We start from the raw sequence: 20,337 nt of genomic DNA, 5'->3' as shown, positions 1-20,337 counted from the left end.
TCTCTTTCTTTAGATTTGGGAAGTTTTCTTCTATAATTTTGTTGAAGATGATTGCTGGTCCTTTGAGTTGAAAATCTTCATTCTCATCCACTCCTATTATCCGTAGGTTTGGTCTTCTCATTGTGTCCTGTATTTCCTGGATGTTTTGAGTTAGGATCTTTTTGCATTTTCCATTTTCCTTGATTGTTGTGCCCATGTTCTCTATGGAATCTTCTGCACCTGAGATTCTCTCTTCCATCTCTTGTATTCTGTTGCTGATGCTTGCATCTATGGTTCCAGATTTCTTTCCTAGGGTTTCTATCTCCAGTGTTGCCTCATTTTGGGTTTTCTTTATTGTGTCTACTTCCCTTTTTAGGTCTAGTATGGTTTTGTTCATTTCCATCATCTGATTGGATGTGTTTTCCTGTTTCTCTTTAAGGACTTCTACCAGTTTGGTTGTGTTTTCCTGTTTTTCTTTAAGGACTTGTAACTCTTTAGCCATGTTCTCCTGTAGTTCTTTAAAGTCCTTCTTGATGTCCTCTACCATCATCATGAGATATGCTTTTAAATCCAGGTCTAGTTTTTCAGGTGTGTTGGGGTGCCCTGGACTGGGCGAAGTGGGAGTGCTGGGTCCTGATGATGGTGAGTGGTCTTGGTTTCTGTTAGTAAGATTCTTACCTTTACCTCTCGCCTTCTGGTAATCTCTGGAGTTGTTATAGTTGTCTCTGTTCAGAGGTTGTTCTTCTGGGGATTCTGAGTATCCTCTGTCAGCAGACCTGGGAGACAGGCTCTCTCCTCTGAGTTTCAGTGGTTAGAGCACTCCCTGCTGACAAGCTTTCCTCTTAAAGGGAAGGTGTACAGATATCTGGGGTTTGGACCTCCTCCTGGCCGAAGAAGAAGGTGGAAAACAGGACCTTTCCCAGATGCTGTGTTGCTTTGGCAGGTCACAGAAGCTGTAGGCTTCTGTGGTACACACTCTCAGCTGTGCAGACTAAGTTCCTAAGTTCAGTGGAGTCCTGGATCCAAGATGTGCTCCCTGCTCCTGAGGCAGAGGGCTCCTGTGCAGGGCAGACCACTGTCTTCCAGCTAGGAGGGTGCTGGATGTCTGTGGCCCCAAAAGGGTGCTGCCTCAGCAGCTCTGTGGCTCCTGCCTGTCCCAGAAGCTGTCTGCCTCTGTGGTCCTCACTCTGACCTGTACAGACTAAGTTCGGCGGAGTCCCGGAGCCAAGATGGCGCTCCCTGCAGGGCAGGTCACTGTCCTCCGACTGGGAGGGTGCCGGATGTCTGCGGCCCCTAAAGGGTGCTGCCTCAGCAGCTCTGTGGCTCCCGCCTGTCCCAGAAGCCGTCTGCCACCGTGGTCCTCACTCTGACCTGTACAGACTAAGCTCGGTGGAGTCCCGGAGCCAAGATGGCGCTCCCTGCAGGGCAGGTCACTGTCCTCCGACTGGGAGGGTGCCGGATGTCTGCGGCCCCAAAAGGGTGCTGCCTCAGCGGCTCTCTGGCTCCCGCCTGTCCCAGAAGCTATCTGCCTCTGTGGTCCTCACTCTGACCTGTACAGACTAAGTTCGGCGGAGTCCCGGAGCCAAGATGGCGCTCCCTGCAGGGCAGGTCACTGTCCTCCGACTGGGAGGGTGCCGGAAGTCTGTGGCCCCAAAAGGGTGCTGCCTCAGTGGCTCTGTGGCTCCCGCCTGTCCCAGAAGCTGTCTGCCCCCGTGGTCCCCACTCTGACCTGTACAGACTAAGCTCGGTGGAGTCCCGGAGCCAAGATGGCGCTCCCTGCAGGCTGGGAGGGTGCCGGATGTCTGTGGCCCCAAAAGGGTGCTGCCTCAGCGGCTCTGTGGCTCCCGCCTGTCCCAGAAGCTGTCTGCCTCTGTGGTCCTCACTCTAACCTGTAGACTAGGTTCGGCGGAGTCCCGGAGCCAAGATGGTGCTCTCTGCAGGGCAGGTCTCTGTCCTCCGGCTGGGAGGGTGCCGGAAGTCTGCGGCCCCAAAAGGGTGCTGCCTCAGCGGCTCTGTGGCTCCCGCCTGTCCCAGAAGCCGTCTCGAGATTGCATTCTTATATTCACTATCCATAAGACTTATGACTTGTGAGGAAAGAAAGCTGTTACATTTTTTTTTTTTTTACATTATTGTCCTATGGGAGATATAACTCAAACATATATGTATATGTATTTATATAATGGCAGAATTTATTAAATAAGGATAAATTTACAATTTGTTTCTGTGTCTGTTTCATATGTGTAGATTTTTCCACCAGCATTTAGCAGTTCTGGCTTCTCCAATATTATGGGATCTTAATTACAATCTAAGGTGCAGCTCACACAGTGGTTTTTCAGGGCTTCCACTAAGGGCCCATCCAAACAAACATGTTTGGCCTCGGTAGCACTCTGAAAACATTGTAATAGTAATCATTTTTACTCAGTAAATGTTGCTAGTTCCCAAAATGACTGGCTTGGCAAGACCCATTGATACAATAATGGCATGAGCATTATGGGAGTGATCAACCTCTAAGGCATGAGACATAATAGCCACTCTTAGGGAATAGGTTATAGTTCTGAGGTAAAAATCTACTACTATGTTTTTCTATTTAATTGCCAGTATTAAGCTAGATTCCAGACACCAATCTTTATACAAATAGACTAGTGCATGTCTACTTCATCAGAGAAACTCTATTCTATAGATAGCAATTAACACAGAGACCCACAACTGTAAGCATCCTTAAAATTAGAGACTGAAAGTTGGTCAGCTTAAAGGAGACATTTATATCATATCCATTCAACTAAAGCTTAGATATTTTTATGGAAAATAGGATAGAAAGATAAGACCTTGAGACAGTGGTTGGCTATAGTAAAACCATTTTAAAGGCACAACAGAGAAGTTGCATATATGAATTAAAAGTGCACAATTCTTTATATAGAAACAAGAGTAGAGGATGGATGTGATCAAAACACACTATATAAAATTTTCAAACAATACAAATGAAAACAATCACTTCTTAGGTACTGATATATTTTTATCCAGATCAGGAATGTTTGCTAATTTTTAAAGATTGATAATGAAGAAAAATAATCATATACTTGGCAACAGCCTCTTTAATTATCCATGTGCTGTTCCAGTCTTTCCTCTGTGATGAGTGAGAACCAATTTCTAATGAAAAAAAAAAAAATAGTGAACCTTGCATGTACTTAACATTTCAAATATCCCTCTTGAGCAACTGACAATTCCTGTTTCATTACTGAAAACTCACCCCTTTAGAGGGCACTAGGGATCTACTATTTAAAATAATGTAAATTGGAAGGTAAGATTCTTCTAATCTGTGTGACGATTTTCTTAGTTAATATGTTCATTTTCTGAGATAATTCCAGGAAGTATTAAAGTATGGAAACACTTTTCGAGGGAGCAGGGCAGCTTATTTAAAATAAAAATCTTACTTGAACAACTTATCAAAGCAATGTGTTCAATGTGTTTTATTCTGTGTCTTATCTGGTTTCTAATGGATTAAGTCCAAAAGAAGAAGCACATTGCCCTGATCTCTGTCCTGTTACTGTAATGGAAAACCGGTGAATGGGTAATTTATCAAGAGGTTTATTTTTAATGACATGTCAAAGATTAGGCAAACAAATACAGGGATAATCCTATTCTGCTCCAACTCAAAGAGAAAAGTAGAGGCCATGTGGGTGTGATGCCTTGAGCAACTCACTTTTTAAGTCATTCAAGAGCAATCCCTTCATGAAGGTTCCTTCCCATGACCTCAGCATCCAGCACTAGAGATGATGCACTAAAAGCTACTCAGTGGAAATTAAAGGTCACAAATTTTGGAGTACACTCTCAAATCAGAGCACATATAGAGGCATTCTTTAGTTATGATGGTTCTCATTTTAATTATCATAACTAGAATAATCCACAGTTTGAGAATTTATTTAATCTCAATGTATGAACATGCATTATCTCAGACAGAATCCATAAAGGATAATGAATCCAGTCCTAATGTTTTAAAATAATAACAATTATATCAATGCTCATTTTGAAGAAAAGTAAAAATATTTAAGGAAAATTTTTAAAAAAGTAAATTAAAAGTACTATGATAATTATGTGGAAAGAATAATCGAGTATTCAGAAATTTCTTTATTTACCAGGTATATTAGCATCAGTCACACATGCATACATACATTTCCTAAAACAGCATCCCTCAGTGTATGGTACAGCCTAAAGATACATGGATGTGGGCAGATGTGAGCAGATCTGAATTCTACTTTATTTATTTGAAAAGAGAAGACAAAACTGAACATTTACACGGATTTTGCAAAGGAGGGGTAATTGTTGCCAAGTATATAGTATATAGAAGGAAAGACACTAAATTATACAGAGTAACTAAAGGATGTTTGGTGGATATGAAATAAGCCAGACAAATAACCATCAATGATGTGTTCCATGGGGGTAGAAGAGCATGTGTGAAGGGACTGTAGGAAAGAGCAAATAAGAACATGAGGAAATTCCTGTGGCTCTACGCAGGCTATAGTATGCATCTCTGTGGGAATGTAAATATGTCTTCATTTCCTATAATTCCATTTGGAATCTGTAACTACTGACTAAATAGTGGCAACAGCCTTTAGTCTCAAATTGGCCACTATTTGACATTACATAATACAGCCACAATGTTCATTAGGAATGTGACATAGGAATTGATAGAGGCCATTGGAGAATGCTGTGAAAGCTTACAATGATTTTCTTGAAATCCATTATGATGTTGTTCCTTGATGAATTTCCCATTGTGACCTTCTATAAAGCACCATTATCTGTGGTAAACTAAGATTTATAATTTGTCTCATAATAGATGCATTATAGAAGAATGAAAATGATCAATAAATTTATATCAAATTGTACTGCAGCATGCTCAAAATATTATTTTAAGATGCAATCAATATCAAATTATAATGGAGATATAATTTTTTCTTTTAAATCTTATATATGCTTATGAATGGAAAAGAATAATCAAGACATTGAGCTTTCCAGCACTTTATGATATCACAGAGCTAGTTGCTACCATATTGGGTACTGTAGCTTCTCATATCTCATTGTTGCACCTTTTGTTTAACAGGGTGGTCCTAATGTTTACCACTTGAATTCTGTTTTCTTTTCCTTCATCCTTCATGTTGAAGAAAGACCCAGTTCTAATTAGTTGTGTCACTTAATAAATAAGCAATGATCTGAATGTTATTATCTCATCAAGCTTCTGGAAAAACAGATCTGTTCTTCATTTAGCTTTCTGGTGCACATAGGCATAGTCACATAGTTAGGTACAAGGTATGTTATCAAGGCACTGCATATCAAGGAATAAGGAAACTTGGGACAAAATCAAGAGTTAGGGACTGGATAGGTTTTTTTCTATATATGCCACCAATATGATAATGGGGACATTTGCTATTGAGATTAAATCTATTAAAACATATAACAAAACTACCTGAAGTTCTTGGCCTAAAGTGAAGGCATGTCATATTTCTGTATTACAGTTTTATTTTGTGTTGAAAGTATAACTAAAGTACATTATTTTCAACTTCATCATTTGACAATGTCAAGAATTTCTATTAAGCTTTTTTCATTACTCGCTGAAGGTCAGCTTTCAGAGGCTGAGGCACTGCAGTATTCTCAGGTACTTTACTTTGTGAAATGCCTTAACCACTCTTCAATGCACATAAGAAAATGCAAAATATGGAAGAGTCACCCACAGATTCTATGTTAACACAGGGGTTAGGAACATTGTGAAATGGCCTTCTTGATCTGACAAGGATAAGTTTGCCAATTTGTTACCGAAGAATTTGATTCACTGTAGTTTGCCTAACACATTCACTTATTGTAGTCTTTTGCTGAAGATTTTTAGAGTAACAGATAGAAAATACATTCAGAACAAGTAAGTAAAACATGCAATTCTCCATCTCTTGAGCCAGCCTTTGTTGCATTTACAGATAGCTGGATTATAGCACTATCCTTGGATATTATGTTCCCTAATGAAGTAAACTGTTTACATTTGCATTTTTCTATTCCACATTTAAGAAAACCCATACTTAGTTTTAAATGAGAAGAGTTTCCCTATATTGTATAGAGCAAAAGTTCCGTGGCCTGGGGTTGTTACTAGAGACATTAGGACCAAGCCTTAGCCCTGGCAGCACTAATAACCTATACTTGTTCCTGTTTTCAATAGGCCACTAAATACACAAAAGAAAGTGAAAAGAAAAGATATTTAGTCAGTGGATCCACATCTGGAATGTGGGGGGGGGGGGATGTCCAGTTATACTCTTACCCCAAGTCCTTTTCCAAAGTCCTGACATAAGTTTTATCTTTAAACAGAGAAAGAGATATGTAGTCCTAGCCACTGGGTGATCCATCCTTCCACTCTCCTGAAAGGTGGTCTGACATGTTAGTAAGCAGGGGAAGGGGGTAGGTGATAGGGGGTGGGTTTCAGAGTGGAAACCAGGAAAGGGGATAACACCTGAAATATAAATAAAGAAAATATCTAATAAAAAGAAGAAAGAGAAAGAGGTAAAACAAAGAAAAATAAAGAATTCTATAAACTTTCTTTCTGGGCAAGAAACTCTTTCTCTGGCTCAAGTTTCAGCCTTTTGAATGGGATTCTAAATAAGATTCTGAAAGCAAATAACCATTTCTTAAGAGCAATTGTTTCAACAGTCTGAATGTCAAATGGGATGTCCCTTTGAGTTTCTTCCAGCTAGGATATTTCCAGTATATTATCAAGGTTGTTTTTTTTTTTTTCTACATCAAAATATGTATGATTCATAGTTCCTTTCTTGCTTTCACTCCTTTTTTCAATTTTTCTTAATTTTCTAATTTTTATTGGATATTTTTTTTATTTGCATTTCAAATGGTTTTCTTTTTCCAGGTCTCCCCTTCAGAAATCCCTATCCCATCCTGCCCCGCCCCACCTCTACCCACCTACCCACCCACTCTTGCCTTCCTGCCTTGTCATTCCCCTACACTGGGGCATCCAACACCTTGAAGCTCAAAGGCCACTCCTCCCACTGATGTTCAAGAAGGCTTGCTCTGTCACATATGTGGCCAAAGCTATGGGTCTCTCTACTTTTTGTGTACTCTTTGGTTGGTGGTCCAGTCCCTGGGAGCTCTGGGGGTTCTGACCAGTTGACACTGTTGTTCCCCACATGGGGCTGCAAAGCCCCTCAGCTCCTTTATTAAAATACACATAACATGACATTTACAAACTTACCTATTAACTTAGTGCTTCAACAAGTGGCCACTCTTGGCATTTCCAGAATTTTTGCATCATTTAAAATTCACAGTGCTCCTATTTAAAAGAAGCTCAGCATGGCTTGTCTTTGAAAACCACAATGAGATTCAGTTCATCTCTGATAGGATGGCTTTAGCATATAATACAAAGATAGAGATTCATAAGTGTTGGCTAGGAACCTCATTCCTGGTGTATTACGGAGGGGTGGAAAAGTATACCTCCACTGAGAAAGAGCCAGAGTTTTAGGTGATACAATATAGAAGTTACTCTTCCAGGCATGCTTACAAAAATATTGACAGAAGAGATCTCCTTAGAACCAATAGAACCTTTCTTTGTCTTGGTGAACACCTGGTCATTTGATATGTATCAAGCTCTACTCACTATAGGATCTGTCCCAAGACTCTCCCTCTACTGGGTTCCTGGCTTTTGTATATTCTTCATTAAGGGTCTGAGAGACTTAATCATTCCCTGTAGAAAGCAGACATTGTCCACGAGTATATAATGATTCAAGTTGTCTAGGGTTGAGTGGCTTCTAGGAAGAAAAAAACAAAGTGCACAGCTATCTGTTTCAGACCCACCAGGATGAATGCAGTAGCAGATTTAGGTCTGCAGATGAGAGATGGTTCTTAAGTGTGGCCTCCCTTCCCCCAGCCTGGAACCTGCTTGCTCAAGGGTGGAGCTACCTGCTCATTCGTCCTGCCACGCCTACTGCTGGAACCTGCCTTTGCTGCCTGGAGGCACACACCTGTTCGTCCTGCTACTGGACCCTGAGTTACTTGGCGGGATATTGGGTTCCCTCCCCCTTCCTTTATAACTGAGTGTCTGGAAATAGTAAAATTGAGCTTTGATCAGGATGTTGTCTTAGCTCCATTCTTTCTTCCGCCCCGTCTAGATTCCTCTCTTTTCAGCGAACTGCCATTCTCAGTTGAACCGTTCGTGTTGTGGACTGCGGGCAGGCCGCAACACTTAAGCTAATTTTTGTGGTTGTTATTTGTTTTCTCTTTATTCCTTAGCCATGCTAATGTTTTACCCAATAAACACTCTATCGTCTGAAATAATGCTGTATGGGTGAATGGGTATTAAGTCTCAACATAGAGTATCTGACCATGGACTTTCCATCTCTAAGTCACCTGACATATTATTAAGTCTGAATCTCTATTTGGTATAGCTTAGAAGTGCATTATGTTGTAACGCCATGAGGAAACATAATTCTAAAGGAAACTCCATACAAGTAGGTATAAATTCAGGTCCAAGTGTTGACTCTTATTTCACAGTCACTATGTCCTTTTCCTTCTTGTAACAAAATGGTCTCTGTAGCTCTAGAACTTTTTTTCCATGAGACATTATTTAAAATGGAATTTGAGAGACTCAGACATTTGTACTTATAGGGAACTATCAGCATTCTCCTGCCTTTTCCTTCTTGGCTGTAAGTCAGTCTTTCTCAATGATTAGGTATCAGACATAGCACATATGCACCATACTTTATTAGTGTCTCTTTGTTGTTCTATATGAAGCACTTCAGATTCACCATTTTTAATCAGCTCATTGTGGAATATATCTCTCATTGTGCTTCATATGCCCATATGTGTGCTGCATGGACATATTTTCTTTATAAATATATCATTCTTTTACCCTATTAATATTAAAGTCACCATATTCTGAACTCACATTTTAGACCAATGCAGATTTTGCTCTCTATACCTGAATACATTATGGTGACAGTTAGCAAAGTAACTCAGTAGCAAAGAGTAAGAGACCCTGAGGGTGGCATTGAGCAGTGTCTGCCAAGTCCAACTTGGGGTCACCACAGCAACTCAATTTTTATTGGCTCTTACAAAAACTATTGATAATATACTCTACATTCGCTCTTTAAGTTGGAGCTATACTGGGGAGATGAACCACTTAATTCATTAGGTTCTACCAAGTAGACTGACCAAAAATACTTTTCAGAGCCTAAGCAGTATTGTGATTTGAGCAACACTTTGGATGTCAGGAAGGCAGATTTTTTTTTTTTCAATTTTACTTTCATATGTATTGTCTCATAGTTTGGCATGTGGTGTGACTTGAAAGGCAAAATGTGAGCATTTAATGAGACAATATTCAATAGTGTGGGTTTCTTGAGTCAAGATGTCATAATCTAATTTCTTTGTTTGTTGGGAACTAAAAAGGGGGGCCCTGGGGAAGACGGGAAAGGGGAAGACCCATACCCCACCAGAATTTTACCCATGCTCTGATCAGTCATGCATGGGAGGGCTGTTATCTACCTTCCACTTATCCCCGGGTGGGCATCTAAGCCTCTGACACACATTTTCAGGGGTGGCAAGGGGCAGTCCTACCTGGGAGTCCCAGAGCTACTTTGCTAAAGCCACTGGGGATTATGGGAGAGAGGGATGAGGGAAGAGAGGTTCCCAACACTGGTGAGAGTGAGTGCAGCAAAACTTGATGAGCAGAGACTCTCTATGCCTTTTTAGCTTTGTTGTAGAAAGGCAGGGAGAAAGAGAGAATGTAGAAGAGAGAGAGAGAGAGAGAGAGAGAGAGTAAGAGGGAGAGAGGAGAGGAGAAGACAAAGAGAATGGAAAGAGGAGAGAAGACAAAGAGAGAGGAGAGAGAGGGTGAGTGTGAAGAGTAAGAAATAAGAGAGCATGAAGTAAGAGAGACAAGTAAGAGAGCAAGGTGGGGCTGAATAGCTCTTTTTATGGTCTTTACTGTTGCTAGGTACCTGGGGAGGATTTTAGCCTGAAGGTCAGAAGCTTGGGCCATTGCCTATGTGACTTCTAGCCATGCTTCTGTTGTGGGGGCCGTGGGTGGTGGTAACTTAGGCAGGAGCCAGTGTTTCAGGAGCATGAGGGAATGCCTACCATGTCATGAAGATAAATTATCACCCTTCGGGATTCAGACCTCAAATCTACTGGAGACAGCCTGTCTTTGCATAGCCAAATTCCCAACATTTGTTCTTTATACTGGTAGTGATGTTAAAGTAGAGAACTAAGAAATCATCAAACACAGTTTCATCAGTTAGCATAGTTACTCTGGGCACTAGATACAAGGCTGTGGAATAACTCTTAAGTTAGTCTTTACTTTTGGAATTAAAAAAATGCGCTAGGTCATTTTAGTTATTTTTCATATAACAGTAAATATATTCCATTTCTAAAGAAAGAGATATTAAAATACTTCTCCCAAATGCTTAGCTCTGTAAGCACCACTTGCCTAATCCAAACAAAAATTGTTCTTTCTCATTGACCTTGTAACATTTTATACTTTGTTTCCCCATATCATACTTTTGAGCAGACTCAAGTTAGTGCTGTCAGATCTTCAATCATCAAACATTGTTGAGTACCACTTGCAAGGCTTGCACATAAGAGAACAAGCTTCTGAGTAATCTGGGATTATGAGAATTTGTGAAGCAGAGTGTAGAAAAGAGAGAGTTCTGTGTGGGCTACTCATTGTTCAAGGAGGCTTAAAAGGGATGTCAGAACCTGAGCCACAGAAAATATGATTTGAACTGAGAAACAATGTTCAAAAAGAAATTAGATAGAATCATGCTGATGTTAGGCTGGGAGCAACTCAGGAGTGAGGCCATAATGATGTTAGTCACCTGAAGTGAACAGCTCCTGACATCTAAGAGCTGCCTCTACAGTGCTTCCAGAGGCTGCCAGTTCTGCAGTGATCTTCCATGACATCTGTGAAGGAAAGGACAGACTAAAGGACACAAACACCAGCTTTTGATGTGCAACATGGTCCTTCTGCAGCCAGTGCCTCCCTCCCTTCATTCTTCTCCCTGGAGTAAGAGCACTTCAATGTGCTACGTTTTCCTTCTAGAAGATTACATGCTTCTCTCTACAACTTCTTTACACCTTAATATATCCTTTTCCCCTAATCACAGCAAGTAGTCTTCAAGGCCTTTGAACCTTGCAATGTCCTTGAGCATGAAGGAAAATTGGACTTGGCTGTCACTAATGTTTCCTGTTAGTTTAAAGCTGAAGTAGCCATGTATGGGTACTGAGGATTTCTGCAGCCTCTTGTGTTCTCTCTGGAGAAATAGACTAGAATGTTTTCTTCTGTATTTAAAGAGGCTTTCTATATCTGAAATCTGCAGATATTCACTATATGTAAGAACTTAAAAAGTGATGATATCCAAAAGATGAAGCACTCTGTAGCCCAGGGCTCAGCAGAGACTAGTGGGTGTGCTGGCTCTGTGTGATGCCCTTGTGTTGTGAGGAAGGAGTAAACAGCAGATGCAGCATTTCCATCAATCACATACATATTTACCCCAAATACTAAGCTTAGCTGGAAGTGCATCGAACAAAATAGTAATAAATTGATCCTACAAATGCTTGCCTTCACATATTTGGCTCAGTTTTTACTTGTTTTTTTTTTTTTTTTCAAAATGTGTCCAACCTCCATTCATACTGTTCAGCCACCTACTTCGTTGAAAGCTGCAAAGTCTGATGTGTGCGTGTGATATTTTCTATTTTCTGATTTTTATTTCAAAACATTGGCACTCTTTATTTAGGAGCCAAAATTGATGCAAAGTTCAAATGTACTGAAGAACATCATGGGTAACTTTAACTACAGATTCATTTGTTTTCAGTCTCAGTTAGCCGCATGATCCTATCTGATTGCTAGGTGAGTAGATATCAAACTGAAAGATTCTGAGAGCCTGAAAGTTAAAGTAGACCAAACATTTTTCAAGATTAACACCTTTATTTTGTACACGAGTAATCTGAGATACAGAATATTGCATAATTTATCCCATAAAGATCTGATGCAAAACCATATCAGAACAAATCACATTTAGACATGACTGTTTCTAATCTAACAGAGATAAATGCTTCTGAAACTTGGCAGCTTTCACCACACATTATATTTAATTAATACTTTCCTGATAAGAGAGAGAGAAGAGAGAGAGAGAGAGAGAGAGAGGGAGGGAGAGGAGGGGAGGGGAGGGGAGGGGAGGGGAGGGGAGGGGAGGGGAGGGGAGGGGAGGGGAGGGGAGGGGAGGAGAGGAGAGGAGAGGAGAGGAGAGGAGAGGAGAGGAGAGGAGAGGAGAGGAGAGGAGAGGAGAGGAGAGGAGAGGAGAGGAGAGGAGAGGAGAGGAGAGGAGAGGAGAGGAGAGGAGAGGAGAAGAATCAGAAATAAAGAGAGGGGATATTGATATTTCTAGATTCAGTTGAGAAACTGAGAAATTAGCATAGACAACAAATGTTATGTTCCACTTTACCTAGAAAAATTAGCTAGACTATGGCAGTAACATTATTTAGGCAGTTACTGAAGCCAGGTGAATGCTAAGTAATGAATGTTGGAGACATTTTAGATCTATGAATAAACTTAACATTTGATATATTAAAGCTGCATTGTGCAGCTGTGTGTATGAAGTGTCCTGGGTAAGAGAGTCCAGTATTGCTCTATCTCACCTGGCCTGTTTGTTCTTTCAGATTTCTGCACTGCTTCTACTCAGAGCTGAGCACTCTGCTGGGCTTCCCCTTGTGCTACCCACTGCTGTTGTCCACACTGTTATTGCTTTATTATTGCTTTTCTTCCTCTTGGTCCTTTGAACTGATATGAAAGCCTCACATATGCTAACTAAGCACTCTACCACTGGACAATGGTACCTCCCAGCCCTCTGTTTTATGTTTTGTTTGAAAGCCTGGTCTCACTAAGTTGCCAGAGTTGGCTTTGAGTGAGCTCTGTATCCATGTTGGCCTTAACATTTCAATCAGTCTCCTTAGGAGGATATAAGAAACTGTCTCATTATCCTCACAGTGTTGCTGCTTTTCTTTTAAACTGCTAAACCCAAGCAATTATAGTTATCCCTAAAATGGGAAGGGGAGGCACTAGCTGCCAATTCTCTGGAGTCCCTATTCCCCAGGAATACCTAGGGACTTGCTCATTCATCTGATGCCTATTGCAAAAGAAAATAACAGAAGATAACAATCTTCGTTAATGTCCAGTGTAACTTATGACCTAACCAAGGACTTCATGCCTCACTATTGAAATGGATTATATAGGCAGGAGTAACTATAACAAATAGTTGAGGCTCTGACTAAACTAAGAATTGTGGCTGTAGACACATCAGGTGATGCCCTCAGAATGGAGTTGTCCCCACTTCCTCTGTTTTGTCCTGTGCTCATAGCACAGAATGACAGGGTCTTTAAACTTGAAATTGAAATAACCCTTTCATGCTCATATGATTGAAGACTTAGCCCTCAGTTGATGATGGTACTTTGGGAGGTTGTGGTACTAATTGGAGATGGGGCCAGGCTGGCGGCCTAAAACATACACATCAGTCTTGCTTCTTAAATGCTTTGCTTCCTGCCCCAACAAGCTTGACCAAGCTCCCACAAGCATGGTCTGGGTGATCCCAGCTATTATGCCATTCTCTTGATGATGAATTCAAAAAGTCTGAATTGTGACCTATATTGTGAGTTTATACATGTGTGTGTTTATGTGTGTGTGTGTGTGTTTGTATGTGTGTGAATGAGTGAGTGTGCATACAGATGCTTCTTTAAATTCCAAACCTGTGCTATTATAAAATGTTATTGTCATCATGGAGATAACAATATTATCAATGTGTTAAAGTATCAATAAAAATAAGGATATGCATTATGGGTTTTATATTAATATTTATATATAATGTAGTTATATATACATATATCTAAATCTAACTACATATATATAGAGAGATAGATAGATAGATAGATATGCACACTTATATATAATCATTAAATACATACATATATACACAATTTTAAAAGTTGTTATAGGAATTCTGCCATCTACTTACTGAATACACTGACACTTCCTGTTAATGCTAGCGTAGCTTCAATATATATATATATATTTATATATATATATATATATACTATCTTCCCTGGTCCCATCTTTTCCAATAACCTATTTTCTCACTATTTCTAACCTTTTATCTCACAGTCATACTCTGAACCACGTTTCTCCAGAATCTACAGCAATAATGAAGACACAGAAATCACTATCACATACCTTTTCCACTATCCTTGGTTCAGGCACACAGATGAACATTTTGACTTTGTTAAGATACCCAGGGCAATGCTCTTCTGTATAATACAGTCAGTAACAGAGTAGACAACAGAAATGCTCTCTTTTAGATATCTCTTCTCTGAAAGAGCAGAAGTTAAAATTAAAATTACTTTCAGAAATGCTATAATAAAACCTAATACCTATTTAGTTTGCTAATACAAATAAAGAATAAGAATCACTTACATTTCTCTTTCTTCCCCTCTCCACAGGGCTATATTTGGACTACATCAATGAAGCTATAAGAATAGGCATTGCCTTGCTCAAGGGTGTGCTATGACACACATCATTCACAGTGTTTTTAGTAATGCTCACATCTTAACCTTTGGTTTTGTGAGGCTGCATTTTACAGATGCAAGAATGTCTATTTAATAATCTTACCTTATTGAGAAATTGACTCACATGCAGATTTGAGGGATTATGAACTGCTCTAGAGACATTTTCTGCATAGTTATATCACTTTGAACACAGTTGCCTGATATATCCTGCAGAAAAGTACGGGCACAGGCATTGAACATCATGGCATGTTTTCCTTTAGCTTTTGACATAGTTTTTGTTTTTGTATGGAGGGCTGTATTTTGCCTTTGTTTACATTTATTTGTGTATTTCTATTTGAGGGTACACACATGTGAGTGATCACAATGGTCAGAAAGGACATTGGATCCACCGTAAGTAGAGTTGCAGGAGTTTGTGTCCCTAATATGGGTGCTGGGAACTGAAGTCAGGTCTTATGCGAGAGTATACTTTCTGATCCATCACTCTAGCCTAATTGATAGCTGACTTGTATTGTTTATAGAAGCTTCTGAAAAATCTAAACCTGTGACATATAATGTAATAGTCATCGTGGAGATCATAATATTATACAGGGTTCAAAGTATCAATAATAAAAATGTGAAATTATGCATTTTGGTTTGTTATATGAGCATTTATTTTCAGTATAGATAGGTATCATTTAAGAAACTTCATAGAAAATTCTGATATTTGTAAATATTGTTATCATTTTTGTTGAAGTGTAAGAGTATTTGCTCAAATAAAAAAAATGTTTTAGTAAACAGTGATGAAATGAAAGGCTGGTAATTTGCATTTGGAGAATTATGGAGTACTTTTAGGAGTTAAATAGGAAAGTAGATTTGATCAAGTTAACACAAGAGTACATAAAGCAGGACAACACATCAGATGGTTAAGTTGGATTAACACAAATTAGAGATCTTTGTACCAAGCTGTACTAACGATGCACAGAATATGAGCAGATTCAAAGCATAGAGGAATGAGCAGAGAGGAATGAGGAGAGAATAGCCCCATGCTCTTTCTTGTCTGACTCAAATTCAAATAGTGAGGTGTCTAGATGATGTGGATTAGCAAATACTATTTGCATGGCTTCCAGTGAGGCTGCTAGAATGCTTATAAAAATATCGGCTCCATCATATACGATGCTTTCCCTGAATGCTGCATCTGGTGTAGGCTTGAGTGGCTCATGTGACTACTGGGACCCTTCCCCTTCTCAATGGATTTGATATCTGCAAGAAAAATACAATCATGTCTTTGACCAAAGGAGAACATATATAAGACCTAATGGTACAAGACAGGGCATTTGAAATTGAATTATTCATAATTATTATGCTCATAACATCATTTATTGAGTGGACCATTTTATGCTTCTGGTCAGATTCACATGCCTCTGCACTCAGGTAGCAGCACAGAGGAAAAAGGGATATTTCTACACTGTGCTTGCCCAGTTTTTCTCACAATCCATTCTGGTTTTAAGTGGTATCATCAAGATGCCTTTTGAAACAATTTGTTTTGATCCTACATTCTTCTTCTACAGTGAGAGTCCACACTTGCCAGGCACTGGGATGTGCCCACAGTTTGATGTATGCATGTGAACTTTAAGCAGGACCTTCTAGTAGGTCTGTAACCTGATGCTCTCTGGGAGCCTGTTCTGCTTCAAATATTGCACTGGTGATCCAGAGAATATAAGCCCAACACCCATTACCTTTATTTACTACTACAGTGTTTTAAGACTAAGGAGATGATTAAAAATGCTATTTTGGAAACAAAGGATCACAGACAGATATTCAAAACACTGTATAAATTTTGGCAATTAGTATTTATTTATTTTCAGAAAAAGTTTTACCCCAAAATAAAGATGCACAATATATTTTGTTATTTTGCAATTTTTTTTAAAATATTTTTATTACATATTTTCCTCAATTACATTTCCAATACTATCCCAAAAGTCCCCCATAGCGCCCCCCACTTCCCTACCCACCCATTCCCATTCTTTTGGCCCTGGCATTCCCCTATATTGGGGCATATAAAGTTTGCAAGTCCAATGGGCCTCTCTTTCCATTGATGGCCGAATAGGCCATCTTTCGATACATATGCAGCTAGAGACAAGAGCTCCAGGGTTCTGGTTAGTACATCATGTTGTTCCAACAATAGGGTTGCAGATCCCTTTAGCTCCTTGGGTACTTTCTCTAGCTTCTCCATTGGGAGCCCTGTGATACATCCAATAGCTGACTGTGAACATCCACTCCTGTGTTTGCTAGGCCCCGGCATCGTCTCACAAGAGACAGCTATATTTGGGTCCTTTCAGCAAAATCTTGCTAGTGTATGCAATGGTGTCAGCGTTTAGAAGCTGATTATGGGACGGATCCCTGGATACAGCAGTCTCTAAATGGTCCATCCTTTCATCACAGCTACGAACATTGTCTCTGTAACTCCTTCCCTGGGTGTTTTGTTCCCAATTCTAAGAAGGTGCACAGTGTCCACACTTTGGTCTTCATTCTTCTTGAGTTTCATGCGTTTATCAAATTGTATCTTATATCTTGGGTATCCTAAGTTTTGGGCTAATATCCACTTATCAGTGAATACATATTGTGTGAGTTCTTTTGTGATTGTGTTACTTCACTCAAGATGATGCCCTCCAGGTCCATCCATTTGGCTAGGAATTTCATAAATTCATTCTTTTTAATAGCTGAGTAGTACTCCATTGTGTAAATGTACCATAATTTCTGTATCCATTCCTCTGTTGAGGGACATCTGGGTTCTTTCCAGCTTCTGGCTATTATAAATAGGGCTGCTATGAACATAGGGGAGCATGTGTCCTTTTTACCGGTTGGGACATCTTCTGGATATATGCCCAGGAGAGGTATTGCTGGATCCTCCGGTAGTACTATGTCCAATTTTCTGAGGAACCGCCAGACTGATTTCCAGAGTGGTTGTACAAGCTTGCAATCCCACCAACAATGGAGGAGTGTTCCTCTTTCTCCACATCCTCGCCAGCATCTGCTGTCACCTGAATTTTTGATCTTAGCCATTTTGACTGGTGTGAGGTGGAATCTCAGGGTTGTTTTGATTTGCATTTCCCTGATGATTAAGGATGTTGAACATTTTTTCAGGTGCTTCTCTGCCATTCGGTATTCCTCAGGTGAGAATTCTTTGTTCAGTTCTGAGCCCCATTTTTTAATGGGGTTATTTGACTTTCTGGAGTCCACCTTCTTGAGTTCTTTATATATATTGGATATTAGTCCCTTATCTGATTTAGGATAGGTGAAGATCCTTTCCCAATCTGTTGGTGGTTTTTTTGTCTTATTGATGGTGTCTTTAGCCTTGCAGAAGCTTTGTAGTTTCATGAGGTCCCACTTGTCAATTCTCGATCTTACAGCACAAGCCATTACTGTTCTATTCAGGAATTTTTCCCCTGTGCCCATATCTTCAAGGCTTTTCCCCACTTTCTCCTCTATAAGTTTCAGTGTCTCTGGTTTTATGTGAAGTTCCTTGATCCACTTAGACTTGACCTTAGTACAAGGAGATAGGAATGGATCGATTCGCATTCTTCTACATGTTAACAACCAGTTGTGCCAGCACCATTTGCTGAAAATGCTGTCTTTCTTCCACTGGATGTTTTTAGCTCCCTTGTCGAAGATCAAGTGACCATAGGTGTGTGGGTTCATTTCTGGGTCTTCAATTCTATTCCATTGGTCTATTTGTCTGTTTTACCAGTACCATGCAGTTTTTATCACAATTGCTCTGTAGTAGAGCTTTAGGTCCGGCATGGTGATTCCACCAGAGGTTCTTTTATCCTTGAGAAGAGTTTTTGCTATCCTAGGTTTTTTGTTATTCCAGATGAATTTGCAGATTGCACTTTCTAATTCGTTGAAGAATTGATTTGGAATTTTGATGGGGATTGCATTGAATCTGTAGATTGCTTTTGGCAAGATAGCCATTTTTACAATGTTGATCCTGCCAATCCATGAGCATGGGAGATCTTTCCATCTTCTGAGATCTTCTATAATTTCTTTCTTCAGAGACTTGAAGTTTTTATTATACAGATCTTTCACTTCCTTAGTTAGAGTCACGCCAAGATATTTTATATTATTTGTGACTATTGAGAAGGGTGTTGTTTCCCTAATTTCTTTCTCAGCCTGTTTATTCTTTGTGTAGAGAAAGGCCATTGATTTGTTTGAGTTAATTTTATATCCAGCTACTTCACCGAAGCTGTTTATCAGGCTTAGGAGTTCTCTGGTGGAATTTTTAGGGTCACTTATATATACTATCATATCATCTGCAAAAAGTGATATTTTGACTTCATCTTTTCCAATTTGTATCCCTTTGATCTCCTTTTGTTGTCGAATTGCTCTGGCTAGGACTTCAAGTACAATGTTGAATAGGTATGGAGAAAGTGGACAGCCTTGTCTAGTCCCTGATTTTAGAGGGATTGCTTCAAGCTTCTCACCATTTACTTTGATGTTGGCTACTGGTTTGCTGTAGATTGCTTTTATCATGTTTAGGTATGGGCCTTGAATTCCTGATCTTTCCAAGACTTTTATCATGAATGGGTGTTGGATCTTGTCAAATGCTTTTTCCGCATCTAACGAGATGACCATGTGGTTTTTGTCTTTGAGTTTGTTTATATACTGGATTACGTTGATGGATTTCCGTATATTGAACCATCCCTGCATCCCTGGGATGAAACCTACTTGGTCAGGATGGATGATTGTTTTGATGTGTTCTTGGATTCGGTTAGCAAGAACTTTATTGAGGATTTTTGCATCAATATTCATAAGGGATATTGGTCTGAAGTTTTCTATCTTTGTTGGGTCTTTTTTTGGTTTAGGTATCAGAGTAATTGTGGCTTCATAGAATGAGTTGGGTAGAGTACCTTCTGTTTCTATTTTGTGGAATAGTTTGTGAAGAACTGGGATTAGATCTTCTTTGAAGGTCTGATAGAACTCTGCACTAAACCCATCTGGTCCTGGGCTTTTTTTAGTTGGGAGACTATTAATGACTGCTTCTATTTCTTTGGGGGATATAGGGCTGTTTAGATCATTAACCTGATCTTGATTCAACTTTGGTACCTGGTATCTGTCTAGGAACTTCTCCATTTCATCCAGGTTCTCCAGTTTTGTTGAGTATAGCCTTTGGTAGAAGGATCTGATGGTGTTTTGGATGTCTTCAGGATCTGTTGTTATGTCTCCTTTTTCATTTCTGATTTTGTTGATTAGGATGCTTTCCCTGTGCCCTCTAGTGAGTCTGGCTAAGGGTTTATCTATCTTGTTGATTTTCTCAAAGAACCAGCTCCTTGATTGGTTGATTCTTTGAATAGTTTTTCTTGTTTCCACTTGGTTGATTTCACCCCTGAGTTTGATTATTTCCTGCCGTCTACTCCTCTTGGGTGAATTTGCTTCCTTTTGTTCTAGTGCTTTTAGGTGTGTTGTCAAGCTGCTAATGTGTGCTCTCTCTAGTTTCCTTTTGGAGGCACTCAGAGCTATGAGTTTTCCTCTTAGAAATGCTTTCATTGCGTCCCATAAGTTTGGGTATGTTGTGGCTTCATTTTCATTGAACTCTAAAAAGTCCTTAATTTCTTTCTTTATTCCTTCCTTGACCAAGGTATCATTGAGAAGAGTGTTGTTCAGTTTCCACGTGAAGGTTGGCTTTCTATTATTTATTTTGTTATTGAAGATCAGCCTTAGTCCATGGTGATCTGATAGGATGCATGGGACAATTTCAATATTTTTATATCTGTTGAGGCCTGCTTTGTGACC

This window comes from Mus caroli, unplaced genomic scaffold (genome assembly GCF_978045245.1).
Source record: "Mus caroli unplaced genomic scaffold, Mus_caroli_1 scaffold_13, whole genome shotgun sequence".
NCBI lineage: Eukaryota > Metazoa > Chordata > Mammalia > Rodentia > Muridae > Mus > Mus caroli.
Note: the sequence above shows the minus strand (reverse complement) of the source record.